The following is a 22,811-nucleotide window of genomic DNA, read 5'->3' on the forward strand; positions in this document are numbered from 1 at the left end:
CAGGAGTTTGGAAACTCTCCCTTATAGAAGAAATTTCTAAATTTCGTAAATACGGACTTCTATCAAATTTTGAAATACTGAACATAGATGTAAATGCACTCGCCTAACTAAATATATAAAACTCCTAGACTAATTAGTTGGATTCATATATGCCAAGCGTATTGTACAGATTAAGTAAAATGCTGGAAATAATAAGGCGCCACTCACTAATAGTTAATATTCTCACCAACATGTCGCTGCATAGGGATCATAGGTTTAATTAAAAATATTATTAGTGACCTTATAAATACCAAACTACCTTGACCAGAAGTAACTGAAGAAAACTGGCGCTCCTGCATTTTTGTGCACTCCTTCGTAATTATGTAACGAGAGTTTCATTTCTGTAACAACTTAACGCACTTACTGAGCACAACCAACTTTCCCCAGTAGCGTGCACCCACGTCTTCTATAAGAGTTGTTCGCTTAGAAGCATTCTCATGCTGTAAACGTTTTATTTCTTCCGCTGAGTGTACGTTGACGTCAATTGCTCACACTCCTTTTACTTGTCTTTTACTCGTATCGCTGGAATACATTGACTTCTGAGGTTCAATACAGTGTTATCGTGGCTACAATTGAATTTATTACATTACATTATCAGAAGTTAGCGTAAAACTGCACAACTTCAGTAAAACATACTAAAGTATTTTGAGAATATGAAATGCTTTAAAGAAATAAGGCTTAAGAAGAAAGGTATATTTACAGACGTCTTCGAAATAATAAGAACAACCAAAGTGAATATCGAAATCATTGAATAAAATTTTCTCAGTAATATTTTATTGAACCTTTTTTTCTTAAAAAATTTATACATATTGTGAGTATTAAAAAAATTGAAAATCTGGTCATCAAATACGCACTAACTTTTTTGTACTGCAAATTTTGTTGCATTGGGTCTTAAACAGCCTGTTCGAAAAAATAAGAACAAAATCAAGTAGGCTGCTTATATACCGTTATTTGCGAAAATTCTAGCAAGTCAGCTGCATATCATTTTAGTGAATCCTAATGTTATAGTCAGTGCGCGAATTTAATCGAGTGAATACGGGAAATTACTTTTATTTATTTAAAAACGGGAAGAGCTCCTCATTGTTCTACAGAGAAAAGAGAGATTATAAAAAAACTACTTTCCGAGGGAAAAACGTTTGCCAATATAAGACAGCTTTTAGGAGTCTCAAACGGAATGATAACAAACTGTAAAAATTGGTCGTTGAAAGCTGAAATGAGAGGAAGACGCAAAAAAACTATCCATAGGCAAGATGAGCTCATCAGAAGAATTGTTAAAAGGCGCCCGTTTATAACTTCCAAACAGATAAAAGATGAACTAGAATTGTCAATAGCGACAATAAGAAAACGGTTGATCGCCGTTAATCTGAAAGCGCGAAGTCCTAGAAAAGTACCTTTACTGAAAAGTGTACATTTGAAACGGAGACTCGAATTTGCAAAACGGTTTATTAATGAACCTAAAACAATTTGGCGTAATATTTTATGGACCGATGAGACAAAGGTTGTGCAATTCGACTCTGGTAAAGAAAAACAGTACATTAGACGTCCTCCTAAACAGCAATTTAATTCAAAATACACAACGAAAGCTATAAAACATGGAGGTCTCAAGTTGTTTTTCGTGGAATGGTGTAGGGCCTCTAATAAAGATCACCAGCATTATGGACGCAGTTTTCTATGTTAATAATATTTTGGATGACGTGGTTTCACCTTATGCAGAAGAGGATATGCCACTGCGTTGGGTCTATCAGCAAGATAATGACCCAAAGCATACCTCAAAAAGGGCTAAGGAATGGTTTCGCAGCAAAAATCTGAAATTAATGGATTGGCCGGCGCAGTCGCCGGACCTTAACCCAATCGAACACTTATGGATGGATGTGAAAAAGGGAATAAGGGATGCTAAGCCACAAAATTTGGAAGAATTATGGAGAGCAGCAAAGAATACTTGGGAAAATATACCCCTCTGTAGATGCCGCACCCTTGTAGACTCCATGCAGTCCAGATGTGCCGAAGTAATAAAAAATCGTGGGGGAGCAACTTCATATTAAACGTAAGGCCATTTGTATGCATTTCAAAACAACAAACGTGTGTTTTTATAATTTTTCATGCTATGTTCTTATTTTTTCGAACAGGCTGTTTAAGACACAATGCAACAAAATTTGCAGTACAAAAAAGTTAGTGCGTATTTGATGACCAGATTTTCAATTTTTTTAATACTCACAATATGTATATATCTTTTAAGAAAAAAAGGTTCAATAAAATATTACTGAGAACATTTTATTCAATGATTTCGATATTCACTTTGGTTGTTCTTATTATTTCGAACACGTCTGTATAACCTAGTAGCATAGACTTATAAAAAAAACTAAATATTATAGGCAATTATATTAAACAAGTAAGAAATGGCTAAGTTCAGGTGCAACCGAACACTCTAAGTTGTAAAATGTCAACCAGAGGATCGGCACATAAGCAATTTTATATATAAATATACTCTATATAACTCATAAGTACATTGACCGACAAATGCGGCATAAGATTTGTTAGAAAAACGAAAATCAATTTATGTAGTATATGGGAGTCGTGGTAGTATCGACCCGATTTTATCTATTAACTAATATCATGACAAATAATTAAAAAAATATTTCGCGGATATCATTCAGGTGCCTTACATACAATCACCAATCGTACGGAGCAAAGTCAGCTGGTGTTCGAAAATTCTGATATTAGTTCAATTAGGCTAGGTTAAGTTTTCGCCCAATTGCATCTACTATTTAGGGCACAAAGATCTACTATTATGAATGAAACACGTTCTGAAATTTTCATTGAGATAACTAAAGTATTGGCCGATATATCTAGTACAAAGTCACCTGGAAGTTCGAAAATCTTTATAATCGGCAAATGGGGGCTCAAGGAAGTACTGACCCGACTCAACCCATTTTTGGCATACAGAATTATTGGGGATTGAATAGTTTTGTTTAGATTTGGCCAATGTTTGGTCAAAGGTGACATATTTTAAAGTAATTATTTTTGTTTAAGAGCATGCACCTGGAATGTCCGGTCCCTAATTTGGGAAGGTGCCGATGCTCAGATGGCTGATATCCTCGTGAATGTAAAGGCCCACATCACCGCCTTCCAAGAAATGCCACGGACGGGACAAGAATGGAGACGAGTAGGTCTATTTACTACAGTGGCCTTATAAAGGAGTGATGCTCGAAAATTCTACGAAAAGATGCGGCGACTAACGGAAGGTTTCAAGACGGGAGCATACTCTTGTTGGACCCAAAGAGGTGATCGTGGATGAAAGAATGCCAGACGATTAGAACCTACGTGTACTCGGCGCAATCTACAAAAAGGGGGACCCCACAATCCGTTCCAACCACCGTGGGATAAGCCTTCTTAATATCGCATATACAGTCTTATTGAGCGTAGTTTGTGGAAGACTAAAGCACACCGTCATCAAACCGATTGAACCTTAAGACCTGGAAAATATACTATCGACCAAACCGATGATACTGATATCATTCGACTCAACAACCGCGCCGTTAGTTCTGCATTCTTCAGCCCGGATAAGGAAGCGAAGCGTGTGGTTGTGAACGAGGACAAGACGAAATATCTCTTGTCATAAAACAAAAGTCGTAGTTAATTTCGTCTATCTTGGAACCAACAAAAATATCAGCCTTGAATTCCCACATAGAATCACTCTTGTCACTTTGGACTCAGTAGGCAATTGAAAAGTAAAGTCCTCTCCCGACGAAGAAAGACCAAACTATACAAGTCCCTCATCATGGAGAAGGACCTGTCTGCACTTGGTATCTCGAATTAGCGGCAAATAGCGAAAAGAAAAAAACGACTGGCGCGAAAGAGCTGTCTACACCAGTAAAGAAGAAGAACCGGCTGAAACTCATAAATGTTGCAGAAATTCGATAATTGCAACCACAAGCCATCCAAATTAAAGTCCCAATCACATCATAGACAATACCAACCATGGTGTTTTCCCAAAAATCTGGAAAAGGCAACACCTAATATTACTGCCTAAACCAAACAAATCTCTGACATCCCACTCACCACTCTGCATGTTGGACTCTTTCTTGAGCATGGATCATTTATCAACGCCGACGCCGGCGGGACCAATTTCAACAATCGAAGCGGTGAGAAGACAGAAAATGCCATTAGTGAGAAAAGATGGAAAGGTGGCACCATGAAATATTGTATGGTTGCAACCCTTGATGTCAAAAATGCTGATACGGCATCTTGGCCAAGTATGCAGAGGAAGAGAAAAACCTGATAGTCAGTTACTTCAACGAAAGGGCGAGTGCCACAGGGATCTGTACGAATATAATGAAGGAGTACTACGACTTAAAGTACCGGCAAACGTACATATAATTGTTTGCAGCACATTGGTGGTGGTAATAGCTAAGCATATAGAGGAAATAGTTTCGGTAATTAGCAATTGGTTCGAAACTAATGGACTATCTCAAGAAAGGTCCGAGAAGTTGCTACATTCTGTACGAAAGGTGTAAGCATAACCACTCAGCCAGCTATAAAATATTTGGGAATCGTTCTCTACGCAAGACTATCGTTTAAAGAACACGTGGCTATACAAGCGAAAAAGCTACGAAAATATGCAGAGCTCTAACTCGGCTAATGCTCAATACCCGTGGACCAAAACAAAATAGGAGACGACTGCTAGCCGGAGTATTAAAGTCAGTTGCTCTATTTGGTGCCCAAATATGGAAGAAAGCTCTTGAAGTCAAATCATACCGACGCGGCCTGTTGCGCGCATTGATTGCTCCGCGTTTCGTACGGTATCCGAATTGAAGAACCCAAAAGAGGAAGCCAGAGCAGTACGGCGAAGCGCTGGCATGGCCGCTGGACATTCCGAAATCCCCTATTAACTAAATAGATTGCAAATCACGGCTGTTCATATTATGCACAATCACCAACACAATTTTCCTATGTGCGGAAAAAAACAAAAAACCATGGTGTTTTTTCGGAATGATTTGCACAATTTTTGATTTGGCATATAGACACATTTGTGTTGAGTGTCAATTATTCCATTTATCATGATTTTGTTGGCATTATTTCACATTCACTTATAGAATCGTTATATTAAAAGAAATTAATTCAATATTAGTTATTAACTTCCCAGATTCTCTTAGCATTCGGGAAAGCGGCATAGTATGTGTACATAAAAACAAAATTCTTTTCTTATATTTTGGAATGATTGGTATATTAAAAAGATATATGTAAAAAAATACTCTCCAGTAAATTTACTAAACTTGTAGAAACTATTCTTCACGGGAATACGAAGCGCTGTCTTACCCAATTAAAATTTGTATGCAAGTTAAATTAAAGCTCTTTGAAGGGACTTAAAGCAGATTCTTGTGTATTGGACTTTTTTTAGAATAATCTTCCACTGAACTAAGTAGTATTCACTTCCCATTGATTATGGTTACATAACAGAAATCTTTTTACCACGCACATGCTATTGATTTTGATCTTATCTCACAATATTATATTAAAATCCAATTCTAACCATTTACCCAAAACGTCAAGGTTATGTAATGCTATGTTTGATTATCGAATATAATATAGCTAAATACCTACATACATACATACAAGTATATGTACACATACAAATTTTCGCCTGGATCACTTTTTACCCCTCGTTTTCGTCCTTATCCTGTTTTTGTATTATTTTATGAATATATCGCACCCAGATTTGTAAATATATATGTATGCTAAGGTGGAAGAGAAAACCGCATCGAGTATCCGTTTATTAAAGGGAAATATTTTTATACAAATGCACATACTGTAAACAAGAGCATCCATATGTATACATATTTTCTTTTCAATGGAAGTTTTCTATTTTCTTTGCTTTTAAAATTTCACTTGATGGTTTTTGATCCCGAATCGAATATTCTCTGACTCTTGCTGTAGAGTGGTTTCCTCAGTGATATCTTCACACCACACAGTTCTTTTGTTGTCATTTTATTGTGACTCGGACTAAATATGTATGTATGTGTGAGATTTTTTCTAGTGTGGTCATATGCATATGTGAATCTGCGTATATACATACTTACATACATACATATGTATCTTATTATATGAATGATGAACTATAAAATGAGTAAATGTTTTAATTCCTCCATCACATCATAGAGAAAGAAATGAAATGAGATCGGTTTTTGGTTAATATAAATTAAAACTAAAGTCATCGACCGATTCATAGACGATGTAGCTTGAGATAGAGTTGCAAGACAATCGTTTTTCTTAATTTCCTCGTAAAAACAAGATCTAATGATGACAGAGATCATAAAAATGGTAAGCTACCTATTTACCGTCTTCGATTCATCATTTCTCTACTCAACATGTTTATTTTAGCTAATAAAATGACTAAGTTGTATTTAAAGAATGTTTATAGCCGACTAAAGTAGTATAACTACTTGTGATTTCAACTCTCTATTTCATTATACCAGTATATTGGATTTGTATCAAGTGCTGGTTCGTTTCACCACTTATACTAGCTTATAAATTATAAAAACTAAAACTCAAACGATATTTTTCGATGAAAAATAGAACCAATATAATTTTGATTGATCGGTACAAAAGTAGGTCTTTATATTTAACTGACTCTTACTTATTAGCCTCGGTACAATCACCTAGACTGCTATCTCGGCGCTGAGAAAAATAATCCAAAGCCCACGGTTCATACCGCATTTTCAATCTTGATTAACTCAATAATTCCCCACGTTGCTTTCCCACATTTAATATGAAACACAAACTTGTTTCTTCGACTTCGACTTTTCGCAAAGTGCTCTTCAGTAGTTTTACAGAGTTCCGCCGCTTCAGTGCCAGCGAAGAGTTTTCAAACAAAAACACTCAAATGTAGCACATTCTTACTGCATAAGGGCTGCGTACGCACCTATGGATGTGTGAAAAGATGCTTGCTTATATATGTAGTAAGTATGTTTATAAGCACAACTCCTAGGCATCTCGACGTCGAGATATAAGAGGTCCTCCCGCGTTGTTCCATCACTTTCTCTTCAACGTTGTCATGACAGTAGCTTCGTCTCCATGACAGTAGTGCTGGTTAATAAGTTAATAAATAGTGAAGTAGCAGTAGTGAGGTCTACTTATTTTTTCATGTGTTCCCACATTTATGGTAACATACATATGTATGCATATTTAGAATGTGCTTCCAATTATGGTTTATGCGAAACCGCAATATTTACACTGTATAAAGCACACACTCAGAGTTATTTGAAATTAATTATGGTAGTTGAAAATTTTCAAAGTAGACTTCATTTCATACTGATATACAATTCATATATAGAAGCTATGGGAAGCATTGTCCTGGTGCAACTCATTCACTCATTCTTCATACAGACCTACTGTTGTCTGGAAAGAATTATTCCTGAATTTCAATATTATCTCTCACACATTGACCCATATTTGCCATAAAAAGTCAACTATATGTAGGTACTGGGGTCTACATATTCGATACCTAGGTTTTATTTTGATTTGGACAATTTTTGGTCACAAGGTGGCTTACTTCAAAGCATTAGTCGTGCAAAGCTTTATGCCATTATATTAATTGCTTCTTGATTTGTACACGGGAAAGTGAAAGTATCAAATTTAATTTAAAATTGTGTTACACGGAAAGTAAGGAATGGTTGAGGTACGATTTGACCCATTTTTGCAATGTGGGAGAGGAATTTAAGAATAATGTTACGAACTAATTTTGTCATCCAATTTTCCACGGCTCGTATAAAGCAGTCTCACGCCATCTTGGAGGTAAAATTTTATGTCTTTGACATATTTAGTGATTGATTGATGACTTGCTAAATTGCAGACATTGTAATTGTAATGTTTATTCATAGATCTAAGTATATGTACGTATTCTATCTTATTCATTCAGAAAAAAAACAACTTCTTTTAGGAGTTTTTAAAAGTGGACGGTGTTATCTTCCGATGTCAATAATTTTTACAGTATCGATAGGGATGCTTAAGGGACTTATTCTTAGCGAATTTGGTTATTGTAGCTTTAGTGGCTTAGCAGATATGTACATTAAACCAATAAGATTTTTTTTTTTAATTTAGTCTACAGATACCTCGTCTTTAATACTGCGGTCTATCTTAATTTAGTTATGGCCCTTTATAAGTTTTTGCTTAGTGGCGTTTCGTTTTACAAACTCATCCTCAATTTTTTTTGTCAAGGAACACGTACGCAAAGTTACCACTTTCTCAACTCTCTAAATGACTTACAATTAAATTCACTCACTCACGCCTCGCCTCACTTAGTGCTATTGCTATATTTATATTAAAAGCATCCATAAAACATATCTGACATAACCTCAATCTAAGACGCTAAATTTAATATATTGAGTAAATGTGAAATACTTCAACCAGAGTATTAGAATTCAGTAGCAGAACATCAAAGATACATATAAGGTTTAGACCAAAACCTAGACCAATTTGGTTTGTTCATTTAGTTTTGTTAATTCACTATCAGAAAATCAAAGATAATATAGGCATATAATTTTAAAATTTCTGGTTTAAAATTTTAAACCAAATAAATAAATAACTCATACACTGGCCGAATTTGGTTTTTTTTAGTTATATGTACATTTATGTTTTTTGTTAAAGTTTCGCACGACTTTATCAGTTGGAAAATCTCAATTTGTGACTAGTTACTATTCACTAAACAGTCTCTACCGTTAGTCTCAAAATATTGAAATTAATTTTAAACAAAACCAAAAAGAACTTTCTGCCATTTTGAATATACTGAATATAGATCATCATAGATATTAATCGACTGTCGTTTTTTTATATTTTGTAAGCAACTCAAACACGAAACGGTTAAAAATAAATCAATTTTACATAAATTTCGTAAATATTATGAAACAAAGTCAACATATATTTTTATTTTTATTGGTAATTATGTTTTTTGACTATGTTAAAATTTAATATATGTTATCACATATTTATTTTCGTTAAAGTGTTTCTCTGAGTAATGAAATGTAATTTCTGTGACCGTCACTAAGAAAAGCAAAATCGTCTCAAGTCAAAAATATTTTATTTAGAGATTCAATACATCCAATAATTATACATCCTTCAAATAATTTTGCAAAGATACCTTACATATTGCGTGATATACATATATGGAATAAGGCAATCGGAAGTTTGAAAATCTTATATTGGGTATATGGAAGATAGGCGTAGAATTGATTCGATTTTATCTATTTTTGACAATACAACATTCTACTAACGGAATAAAATGCATCCTGAGTTTCATTGAGGTATTTAACATACCATTACCAATCTAGAGTGAAGTCAACCGTAAATTTTAATAGTAGTTAGTTATGTAGGGAGAGTTTCGACTGGATGTTTTTCACTTTTGGCACAAAGATCCACCGTTATTATAAAAACAACTAGCTGATATATGCGATATAAAGTAAACCGGAAGTGCGATAATCCATGTTAGGTATTTATATAGGAGCTATGGACAACCCTTATCCGATTCAACCCATATTTGGCATGCAGGCATATTATTATCAATTTAGCACCAAACTCTGGGGTCCTCATATTCGGCAATTGGAGGTTTGGACAGTTGTGTTCCGATGATGACAGTTTTGGAACTCGAGTTGGTATATCTCAAATGCATACCGATATATTAATTGATGGTTGATGTGTATACTGGAAGTGAAAGGATCAGATGGAATTTAATTTTTTCTTATTTGGGAGGTAGGCGTGATTGCAGTCCGTAAGAGTGTTACAAGAATGTTATATACCGAATTAAATTGGTTTAGTAGATCCGGCAATATCTGATTTCACCTAAATTTGGACGGTGCTAGGTCCAATTTTAAATCTTGATATTATCTCCTATAAAGTACACCGGACGTAAAACTCAATGTCTCTGACGCATTTCGTTAGTGATTAATCGCACTTTTCAATAAAACCGTTATATGAGGAGTGGACAGTGATATTATTCGATTTCACATATTTATACATTTACGTAAGAAGGGTTGAAATGCTTTGTTCTGTGCAAATTCAACCTCTCAAGCTGCAGATCCAAGCGCACTTCTTAGAGATTTAAAACCACATGTGCTCCTCCCTAATGCCGTTTCTTGTATCAAATAATTGTTTTTTATCTTAGTTTGCTGTTCAGTTATGGAAATTTATAGCTTTTCGATTGATGCCACACTAAATATGGTATAAGGGAACATGTCTATCCACTTTCATCAAAGAACGGACAGGCAGACAAAGTTCACTTCGTCTCGTCATCCTGATATTTTATGTATACAAGTACAAGTATGTATATACATATTTGAAGGATGGAGTCATGTGTAGAAGTTCAAGTGAGGAACCGCCGTCTAAGAAGAGCGATGAACGGGACAAGGAAAGAGACGAGTAGGTTCTTGTGGCATTTACTACAGTGGACATATAAAGGAGCGCTAATTAGGTGTGGAAGAGAGTCTCCGTCGCCGAGTCCTGGATAAGCGGCTAGCCAATCCGCATCAAAGCGAAATTCTTCAACATATCGCTGGTTTGCCCTTACACCCCGACAGAAGAGAAGGACGATGTGATCGAGGATGCCTTCTATGAGCGCTTGGAGCGAACCTATGAGAACTTCACCCGCCACGATGTCAAAATCGTACTTGGCGACTTTAACGTCAGAGTGGACAAGGAAGGTATCTTTGGTACTACGGTCAGTAAATTCAGCCTCCATTACGAAACATCCCCAAATGGGTTGAGGGTGATCGACTTCGCCGGGGACCGAAATATGGTTATCTGTAGTACCTGGCTTTCTCCGGATCGAAACACCACCAACCAGATCGATCAATTGTGATAGACGGAAGACACGTCTTCTATGTTTTAGACGTGCATACGCTCCGAGGTGCTAATATCGACTCGGACCATTATCTTGTTGCAATCAAGATACACACACGCCTATGTGCAGCAAAAGACGAACGTTAACAAACACAAGAAAGGTTATACGTCAAGAAGCTGCAATAAATTACATAGACAATTACACAATGACACAATTACATAGAGCCGAAAGATTTTCTACTCGACTTGCACTCCTGCTCTCTGACAGCACTCGCCAACAACTCGGTACAAGGGAACTGTAGGACGGCATTTCAAGCTCCTTACGTACAGCTGCAAACGAAACCATTGGAAAATGCAAGAGAACAGCTGGTACGACGAGTGCCTATCTCGCAACGTTACAATCGACCACAACACGTGCGGGAAGAAGGAAGTGAGACTCATTTGCAGATAAAAATGATAGAGGCCGAAATGCGTGAGTACGAAGAGCGAAATTCTACGAAAAGATGAGTCGACTAAAGGAAGTTTCATATCTGAGACTTTTGTAGGAACCAAAGTGATGATCTTGCGGCTGATGTTCAGAGCATATTGAAGTTATGAAAAGAACACTTCTTCAGCCTGCTGAACGGCAGTGAAAGTATGAACACGATTCACTAACCGATGGCGATAGAACGGACGTTCCATTGCCCGACCATGAAGAAGTTTGAATAGCAATTACCCGCCTGAAGAACAACAAAGCGGCGGGGGCCGATGGATTGCCGGCCGAGCTATTCAAACACGGCGGCGAAAAACTGATAAGGAGCATGCATCAGCTTCTTTGTAGAATATAGTCGGACGAAAGCATGCCCAACGATTGGAATTTAAGTGAGCTCTGCCCATTCCACTAAAAAGAAGACCTCACTATCTGCCTCAACTACCGTGGGATAAACCTCCTCAACAGTGCATATAAGGTTCTATCGAGCGTTTTGAACAACAAACTGATTGGACCTTATCAGAGTGATTTTAGGCCTTGAAAATCAACAACTGATCAGATATTCACCATGCCCCAAATCTTGGAAAACCTCCATGAAAAGAAGAACGGCACACACCACCTCTTCGTCGCTTTTAAAGCTGCACGAAAAGAAGATGTCTCTTGCCGCTATGTATGAATTTGGTATCCCCACAAACTTATACGGCTGTGTAAACTGACGTTGAGCAATACCAAAACCTCTTCGAGCCGTTCCATACCAAACGAGGTTTCAGATATGACAACTTTTTTCGTGCGACTTCTTCAATAATATAATTTGGTTATACTTATGCCTACTAAAAACATAAAAAAATAAATAAAATTGAAGAAAATCCCGAACGAACGAAAGAGTCCGAAAAAAATTTAAGAATGTATAGTGGTAAGCTTTGCGTGGCCACGAGTGAAACTTCGAAGTCGTAGACATATGTATGAGCTGTGTGAGACTTTGACATAGTAAAGGGCATTAAAAGACAGCGGCTACACTGACTAGGTCATGTCGTCCGAATGGATGAAAACACTCCAGCTCTGAAAGCATTCGACGCAATACCCGCCGGGGGAAGCAGAGGAAAGACCTCCACTTTATTGGAAAGACCAGGTGGAGGAGAACCTGGCTTCGGTTGGAATCACCAATTGGCGTCACATTGCGAAAAGAAGAAACGATTGGCGCGCTGTTGTTAACTCGGCGATAACCGCGTAAGCGATGTCTACGCCAGTAAAGAAGAAGGTCCAGTGTCCAATTTTTTGATATTAATTCCTATAAAATCCTTTAATAGTATAGTATTCCGGAGGTAAAACTCAATGTTATTGAATTATCGCGCTTTTCGTTGTACATACACAACAAAACCGTTGTATGAGGAGTGGGCAAAGATTCATCTACTAATAGTTGATCTTCTTCTGACATTAAACTACACTACTAGCACCGCGTAAATATAAAAAAATCGGCTGTCTTACTCTTTCGCCAATAGCAATTATGGCAAATTATCGAATAAAACGGCGTATATTTGATCTACAAGTAAATCGGTTCATTCTAATTATACTAAATTAAAGTTTCAATTTAATGCAAAATTAAACAAATGATTTCCTTTTACTTCACCTTATATCAATAGAGGGATGCGTTGTTTTTGATTCCATATTCAACAATTTAGAGATTAAATAGTCGCAAAAAGTTTACATACTACTCCAACACTTCTTATAGTGAACAATGTATATATTTAACTCACTGAATGAGGATTTTTGTACGAACTAAAAAGCTCGCATGATAAATGGCACTTGACATTTGTTTTCGAGTCATAAAAACGAGACTTTTCGCAGATTTACGGCAGTCGAAAAAACAAATAGTCGTAAAATGCGAACTAAATATAAAACTGTTTTTCTTTCTACTCCACCAATTCAATGGCCATCAAGTCATACAATATGTGAGTGTTGTTGACTTGCTTAATCCGCCCAGTACATTTAGCATATGGTGGTTTGATACATTAGGGTGGATATCGTTTTAAGATAAAAATGCAATTTATTTGTTTTTAACAAAATTAAAATCAAAGAAGCAGACTTTCTTCTACAAGCTTTATAGAGTATTTAATCGAAAACGATATACAACTTAAATATTCAAGTTCGCATACTTTTTTGAATTAAAATCGCTAATTTTGTTATAAATTTCACTGGAAAATTTTTGGTGAAAAATGCTTGCAGCGAAATAGCCACTCAATGGCAGCTGTAATCAGAATTTTTCGAATATTACTATTTTCGAAAACAATAGAAATTAAGCTAAGAAAGGTTAAGAAGATATATAAATATCTCCGATATAAGGATTCTTAATTTCAAAACAGTCAAATATGATTGATGCCGTAAGAAAGCGTACTATATGTAATTAAGTATAATTAAAAAGCGAAATTTTACAAAATTTCAGACAAGTACAAACTAAAAATAATACGAGCACGGAAATATAATTTAAAAAATATGAAAAAATTTATGAATTTTGAAACAATTTAAGCAAACTAAATTTAGAAGCCAGTTTACAGAGAGCATCGAGAATTGTAGTAAATTTAGTACTGAACAATTTAAATTAATTTTATTTGGTTAGGGAACTGAATTTTTGTATATAGACTAATTGGACTGAATTGACTTGTTTTTCTAAAAAACAAACAAAATTATTTAAATTTAAAAGACTAGATTTCGTCAGAATCTTAACTAAAAAGTATGAGCTTATTTCCATCTATGCTACTCCGAATAGGCCGAAAAGTAACTAAAGGATGCACTCAGCCTATAGTATGTGTGTCAGTTTGGAAGTATGTATATATATATGTGGAATATAGTATGTGATTATGGAACTTGGGAGTGAGCGTAAACTCAACAATATCAAACGCGTTCTTTCTATTTGACCTTACCAGGTAAATTCTTCCTAGTAAACTTTCAGTTTTTATTTGAGAAATTTAGTATTTATTGCGGAATGCAAATAGGTGGAATACAAGCAAGTCATGACATTCACAAATTGAGTATAGATACGGATACATACATACACCAAATTCCATTTCATGAGATTTTTTCTCCATTATATTTCTTGTTAATATTTCTTTGATGGGTTCTTTTTGCCTTGATAGGTTTCGATGTCTGATTATTTCCTCTTATTCCTGTTTCATCCTGGAGTTGAGAGCTTTGCACAACTCAAATTCAAACCATTTTAATGTTGCTTATACGCACCGTCATACGCCTTTTTATGGTAGGGAATCTGCTTGTGAAGAAAATTATTTACTTCAACTGCATATGTGTTTGTCCTTTTTAGCTGCTGTATGAGTAGAGATGAGAAGTGATCGAATGACAGCATGAAGCATAGCTCTCGCATTACTTTGTTGAATGATGAGACTTAATTACACTTGATTAATGCGCAGTGCGTGTGCATGTGTGTGGGCATGTGTCACGTACTTCGCGAAAAAATGCGCAAATTAGTTATTTGGGAAAAGAAGCCAAGTATGTGGGGTTGTCGAGTACGCCCTTATTGGATTTTACATATTTTTTATGTTGAATAGGAGTGTAGCCTTTTTATCTGAAATATTAGCACGACTTGCAATATACAAGTCATTTCCGACAAGTTACGTAGATTAGGGTCACAAGTCAATAAAAGTGTAATTTGTGTGTGCACTCGTGTTCTTTTTACATTCTTTCGTTATATAAATGACAATTTATATAAATATGTACACTTGCCGGAAAAAGTCCGTATACCCAGAGTTTTGGAATAGTAAAAATAGTACGGTTTAAACAAATACTTTTTACTTTTATACTTTAATTTTACTAATATTTCAATAAATATTTTGTTAGTTGTTTCTTAAAACAGAAAAATTTTTCAGAAAATAAGTCACATATACATACATATCAATTATAGTTCAAAGAATTCAAATTTGTCTTTTTATACTCTTGCAACATGATGCTTTAGAGTATAATACTCGTAGTTCTGCTCGCCTAACGGTTGTACGTATCACGTAGATATATCTATATATAAATGATCGACGATGACGAGTTAAAATCCGACTGACTGCCTGTCTGTCCTTCCGTGCAAGCTGTAACTTTAGTAAAAGTTGAGATATCTTGATGTAACTTGGTATAAGTTCGAACCAATGCCACGCCTTTTTAAGTATTTTAAGTATAATGTACATATCTCCTCAACCACTTAAGCTTCAACAACTAAATTCGTCTAGCGCAAATACTATAAGAACTCCTACCGACAGAGTGAAAATGAATGAAATCGGTTGGTAACCCCGTCCACTCCCCACATAACGGTACTGTCTAAAACTATTAAAAGAGCGATAAATCATACACCCGAGATAGTACCAGAGGAGTTTATAGGACCCGGAGTCAAAATAAGACGATGAGCGTAGCACCGCCCACATCTAGTTGAAAACCCATATCTTCGGATGTACTCGACCAATTTGACATATGACATATTTATGTGTGAAAATGCTCGAAATCAGGCTACAGTCACGCCTACTTCCTTTGTATAGGTCAATGTATAAGTTATTTTAACACGTTGGCTGCCAGAGTATCTCTGGTGATCACGATAAAAAAATACTCCAAGGTGCCAATGTATCACCGATACGATTTCGGACTCTTTCGTTCGATGATACACGCCTAGGCCAAAACACAATATGTATTTATTTTTTTGGCACCTGGGAGTAGATTTTTGCCACCGGGGATTCATTGACTGCCAAAGTGTTAAAAAATTGGGAGAAAGTGTTTTTTATAACGGTACATATTTGTGCTAAGAATGAATAAAATCGGGTGAAAACTCGTCGTAGACCCCATATAACGAACAGGTCTTATGTACCTGAAAGCACTTCCCTAGCTTTAATGCTTGTAAGTTGCAAGAGTATAAAATGGTCGGTTACACCCAATCTTAGCACTTCCTTTAGGACAATATTTTAACTTTATATCAAATTAAGTAACTAGTCCGATTAGTTGCATGTATGTTTAAAATTTATCCTATGACAATATTAATTTGATGCTTGTACGGAAACTTCTTTTGGTAAGTGTATGTAATATATGTATGTATGTACATATACCATATGTATGTAGATACAGTTAGCATTGCATGGAACATCCAAGAATGTATTCCAATTAAACGTCAATCGCAATGACAATGTCTGCTGAAATAGAAGCATGCGTTGGAAATGCATTTCATTTAAGTAGAGAGGGAATAAGGAATCGTAAAGTGAGAGAAAAACTTTCAGGCTGCACGTAGAAAGTTGCAGCATTTCGTGGAGTAAATAATAAAAAAAGTATATATAGTAAATACCATGCACCATGTTGGGTTAGGTAAGGTTATGCACTAAGGCATTCATTGGAAAATATAAATCACAAAACGCATATACGTACATATGTATGTTTTTAGGAACATTTGATGTTCCTTATTTCAAAAGTTATTTTATACCCTATAACATACCCTGTGTTAATATATATATTTGATCAGCATGATGAGCTGGTGTCGATTTAGTGTCTTTATATATACGAACTGGTCCATGAGTTTTCGAGAAATCGACCTGAAACACCTCTACTTTTGCACCTTTTTTCACCAAGAAGCTGCTGATTTGTCGGAACAACCGATTTTGGACCACTATAGCATATAGATGCCATACAAACTGAACAATAGACAATATTGATATTAAAAACACGGTTCCTAAAAAAAGAGAAAAGGAGAAAGGAGAAAAAAGGACATGAGCAAAACTTTACTCGCGTATATACAGGCCTATCTGAACATTGGGCATATAATATACAGTGAAATTTCCTATTACGGACAGTCCTCATAGCCGGACATCCTCCATTGGACAAATTTCATGAACACGACGTTTCAATTCAAAACCAATTCCTATAGCCAGAAATTATTAGTTCAATTGAAATATAGTTCTGCGTTGCAGCTTCTGACTCTAAGGATATATTTTAAACACTCGTTTTTGCCACACCTCCATATATGGACATCTCCCTTAACTGGATAAAAACACTTTGACGATGATAGTGCGGTTATGTGGAATTTCTGATCCATATATACATATGTACTTTATAGAGTATCTGACGTTTCTTTCTGGGTGTTACAAACTTTAACTATTAAGAGTAATTAGATACAGTTCCCACCAGATCATTTACGACCGAAAATACAATATTTGAGATGTTTCAGATTTATTTAGGTATCTAAGGTACTTCAATTATAAGGGTAACTGCTTCCGCAAGAAAATTTGTGGAGAGCTTCCTTGATATTGATAGCACATTGCTCTTCAACGTTTTTAACAAGAAAGAGGAAAGTCTGATATGCCTGATATATTTGTCTTTCGTTCTGCGGAATTAACGCAATCCTAATCTCCCTTCAAGCCTCAGGAAAGCTCCACATCTTATTTGATCGCTTAATATTGTCGGGCACTGAGAACTTGAATTAGATCTGGTGGTGTTCGGTGTTTTCATAATAAATATCAGAGAGGAGAATGACTGTATATAACTAATAAGTAAGGGAGTACTTGCAATGAATGACTCATCTATGTACATATGTCAGGAAAGTTAAAAGCCATGCAAATTCTGATGTTTGGATGTTCCAAATATGTTTCAATTAATACTCAATGTGATAGTTTTAGATGAGCATATGTATGTACATACGCTACTTATATTCATTTATAATTTATGTAAATAACTCTGCGAGCAGAGTGTCAGTGTTGCATGGCATTGATAAATTTATTATTTGAAACTTTTGTGTCATACACCAATTAGCATATAAAGTTGTTTGAAGCAAAATAGATTAATACCACATGGTCTGCAATGTGTATGCACACGTATGTATATGTGTGTGAGTGAGTGCATGAGGCAGAATGACTCTCCAATACATGCATTAGTACATATGTATGCGTATACAGTGTTTTTGCAACAAGTTGCTGTTAATAAACATTTTTAAATAAATGCATATGGAATGAGTGTACCAGGACATCACTTACCGGCGCGAATCCTGTACGTGCTCTGAATACGAAATGAGCACTCGTGCGCTCGTGCGAGATATGCAACATTATGGACGTGCAAAAAATATTGAACAACGGTAGTTGTGGACAAAAAATATACGTGTGTGTCACTAGTATACATAGATAATTTTAAAATACCCAGGACACGAAACTTTTTCGTTCAAAATTTACCAGTTTTTGGCCAAAAGTGAAGAGCACTGAGTAAGTATGGAACATATTGTAAACCAAACTATTCTTGTATAGTAAGTATGAGTTGTTGATTCGTAAAATATACACGGCACACATATGTATATATGTATACAGGTATGTAATGGGTTGTCAAAAAAGTCTTGCGGTATTTTTATTAATTTTTTTTATTGAAATTGAAATGAAGTTTTGATGACTCATGCCCAGCTCTTGACCGATGCTACGGCTGCTGATATGCCGGTCTCTTTCGAACAATTCAGCGATTTTATCGCAATTTTCGACGACAGGCCTTCCGGAGCGGGGCGCATCTTCGACCACCTCTACACCAGAACGAAAACGTTGAAACCATCGTTGTGCGGTGGAAATGAAAACTGTATCGGGTCCATAAACTGCACAAATTTTATTGGCGGCTTGAGATGCATTTTTGCCTTTATCGTAGTAGTACTGTAAAATATGCCGTATTTTCTCTTTATTTTGCTCCATGTTTGCGACGCTACAACTCACGAACGACTTAAAAGAAACAACAATCAATCAAACACGTGTTAGCGCGTGAAATGAGCTTTCCAAAAAGGTATAGCATGACCCGATACGACGAATAAAACTAGACAGCGCCATCTAGCGAAAATGCCGCAAGACTTTTTTGACGATTTATATGTATCTAATTACATACGAACGTTATGGTTTCAGTCTTAGTAATTACCATATTAATAAGGGAATGTTTAATGTTTCAAATTCCTATTTGAATGTATCTGTTATGTTTCGCACTTTTATTAATTCTCTTTTCAGAAATAGTTTAAAAATCGATTGAGCTACTTATTTATATTCTACAATAATTTTGAATTTGGGATCAATTAAGCATTAACGCTTTACTCTTAAACAATATTTATGAAATGCTTCAAAATAATATCTACTAAAACAGACGGCATAGGAATGATTTACAGGAGATCTTTCCCTCTCTGTTTCATATATGTATTCCTGTAAAGGAATTGGCTAGTGACTTTAATGGGCACAGTTTAGAAAAGGTTGATTTACAGGAATCCAAAAACATACGGAAAAATTGCGTTTGCGGGAAAGATTCTACGGAATTTCTTGAACAACTTTGCTTAAGAGACTTGAAAGACGAAGATTTTAGAGATCATAAAAATTTGTTCTACAGTTTTTTAGATATCCGACTGAAATTTAATACGTAAGGGTCTTTTGGAAGTCGGTCAATCGGTCAGATCGATCAACTATAGCACATATCTGCCATACAACCGATTATTAAAATTTTCTAAACTCCGCTTAAAAAATCGTTGGCTAGAAACCGGTTTTAGACCCATAGTCGTAGAACATTTCTCGTAAACGCGAGAAAATTGAGACCATTTTAATAAATTGAGACCGACCGAATCCTCGCTCTGTTGTAGTAATTTAAGTCTTGGAGGTGAACCGAACGAGGCTATAGCCAGTTATATAAGTTGCAAAACTAAATAAGAACACGTTAAAAATAAAATTTATTTTAGACGCTAATATGAATTCGTGAAAAGGAGAGATTCACAAATTCAAAAATGCTTTTTGCTATTAATTATTAATTAGTTTTTCATTGTAAAGTTTTGAAGTTTTTTTAATTTTATGTGATTTGTTTTAAATAATATTTCATTTATAACTTCCAGTAGTTACAGAGCATTTTCACCCATGACATTGGCCATCAATGACTCAGCGAAAGGAATGAGAGTAAGCAATATACTTTTAGAAATGCAGTTCATAATTTCAAATACACATGTGTTAAAGAAAGATCCAAACCCCTGTATGCGTTAGTTAAAGAAAATTATAGAAACTTGGTTTTACGTGCTGACAAAAATTATCCAGTTGTGACTGTAAATTTACCGATGAAATAATTGTTGGTGTTCTTGTATAGAATGTTTCGCTTGTTCAATATCAAACCACTCGTTACTTGAAACTTAAAGTCTGTACCCAATTTTTATCCTTTAAATGCAAGAGTCAGCAGTCTTAGCCTTTGTGCCTCAGATCAGAGGGTTTTTAATTTAGTTCCCAAGAAATATGCATTAATTGTACAAGTGGTTGGATCCTTTAAAGCTCTACATGGGTTTCCTCGGGTAAAAAACAGTATTTTTTCCAACAATTCTTTTCTCATATAAAGAAAACTTTACAGTTTTCAACAAAAATAAAGGGTTTTTGACGAAGCCCATTATTTTACATTTGATTTAACGTGTTTCTAATGACTTAATCTTCTGTCGTAAATATTGAAGCAGTAATGTATGTATTTGTGATAATTGAATTTAATAATTTCATTGCAAATGTGTGGATGTTGCATGTTGATGCAGTTTGAGTGGTTCTTAAATACACAAATAACTTCTCGAAAGGGGCAGTTAAGGCCACAGATGTTATATAATTTCTTAACTTTATTGTATTCTAAAAATTCTGTTCATTTGAAAATAGCGAAAATTTCGTCAAATCAACAAAAGAGATGTAACACAAAACATTTTCGAAGCTTCCAGAGCGTTGGGGAAGCAAACGAAATTTGTGTCTCGTATTACGCATAGTACTAATAAAACAACAACAAGTCAGCTTTTACATTGGAAAACATCTTGACTGTGCGTAATTGTGCTGCTGCCGAAGGACAACAGCGAGGCGCGTGGCTGGTGCAAAAAATACTATTTGTATTTGGCTTCATCAACTGGCAAGGCTTCTTCTTAACATCGACTCATATTCATATGCGTACATTTGTATGTATACTTGTATGAACACAACTACATCAAACAGTGCACATGCATATACATATACTCGTACATACATTAGGTAGATGTGTATGTATGTATCTAACCAAATACATATCAGCATATTTATATTCCTGTGTAACTTTGAATGCGTGTATGTATGTCAACACTCGATAACAGTAAATTTTGTCAAGATTTTTAGATACTTTGGAATTTATTAAAAACAACCGCAATTCGAAATTGTTGTTGCAACATTCGCTTTATTGATTTTGCCCCTCTCAGACACGTACCTCGAACTTCGATATTAACAATGTTAGAAGGTCGAATTTCATTTATTTGTTGCTATGTCACCCGGAGTTGGTATGAATGTGTAATGTACAAGATGGGGCGCCGGTTTCGCAAGAATTTGAATTTTGAGCGGAATGTGTGTGGGAGGGCAATTACTAGTGCGTGTGGTCGTGGTGGCTTTTACGATTGATGGTGTTTATTGAATTCTGCAATATTCAGTCAAGGTCAAAGATATAGCACACTTTGAGCATGTAACAAAACGGCGTTTATTACTAATACAATCTTAAAACAAATTGAATTTTTTCCATATAATATCCTAGATTGAGGAATAAGTAGTTACATATGTGCAAAAAATCAAAAATATTTTTGTAATAGTTCCTTTTAAATAAATTATTTAGTTTCCAATTGGCTATTTTTGTTTAGACAGAGAGATAGTACAGATGGAAAAATATAACAAAATTACTTATTAAATAGGTCCAGGAAAAGTATCTACAAACTAACTGCTACTGCAAGGTGCATTCCAAAGTAAACAGGGCGATAAATCGATGTTTTGGAAATGTTCAATTCCATTTCCATGAATTTCAATGATTTTTTTGATGAATTCACGCTGCGAGGCTGCGAACTAGTAGGGAATAAGGGAATAAGCCTATCGTAGATCCGACACAGAACACTTGGAATTTAGTTGCTTCATCGAAACCACAAAATGGTTTGAAAGAGAAGATGAAACGTGATAGTAACCAAAATGGCACAGCTAGTGCTAATTGAGCCCGAAATACAACAGGACTGCACTTCTACTATCTGGGTAATCCTGCTTGATCATATCAAACGACATTGTCGCAGATTTACCAAGTTTCACACAGAATTTAATCGTGTACCTCTGCTCTAAGGAACGCTGCATTTTCGGCTTGCACCAGTCACAGAAACACGTCGCCCGAAAATGTTTGGCCTGACTCTCCAGGTGCTCGCAGGCAACGTTCGTTAGCTAGGAACGCCCTCTACCGAATCCAGTCGGTGGACGCTCCGAAGTACAGTCGCGGCGGAAGAAAATCAGTCCTATTACTTTCCGGACAAACCCTGTACATACATAAGTATATAAATGCATTTAATTTTAAACAATGTAGTGTTGCTTAAAATTTATACTAGGGCTGCCAAAATATAGCAGCTCTCTTCAGTGTTTTCGCTCTCGACCAATATAACATATGAAAACCCCATGTCACTTCATTTGGATAAATCTATTTGCACTTTCTATTTTTTAATAATTTGTTTCGATTA

The 22,811-nt window shown here is 35.6% G+C and overlaps 1 protein-coding gene across 1 annotated transcript in view; it reads right to left on the reverse strand.

Moving 5' to 3' along the window:
* The window catches only part of LOC126762311 (synaptotagmin-5), a 163,469-nt gene that overhangs the window by 40,359 nt on the left and 100,299 nt on the right, over positions 1-22,811 (reverse strand). The gene's annotated exons all lie outside the window — the stretch shown is intronic.

Source organism: Bactrocera neohumeralis, chromosome 6 (genome assembly GCF_024586455.1).
Source record: "Bactrocera neohumeralis isolate Rockhampton chromosome 6, APGP_CSIRO_Bneo_wtdbg2-racon-allhic-juicebox.fasta_v2, whole genome shotgun sequence".
Classification (NCBI taxonomy): Eukaryota; Metazoa; Arthropoda; class Insecta; order Diptera; family Tephritidae; genus Bactrocera; species Bactrocera neohumeralis.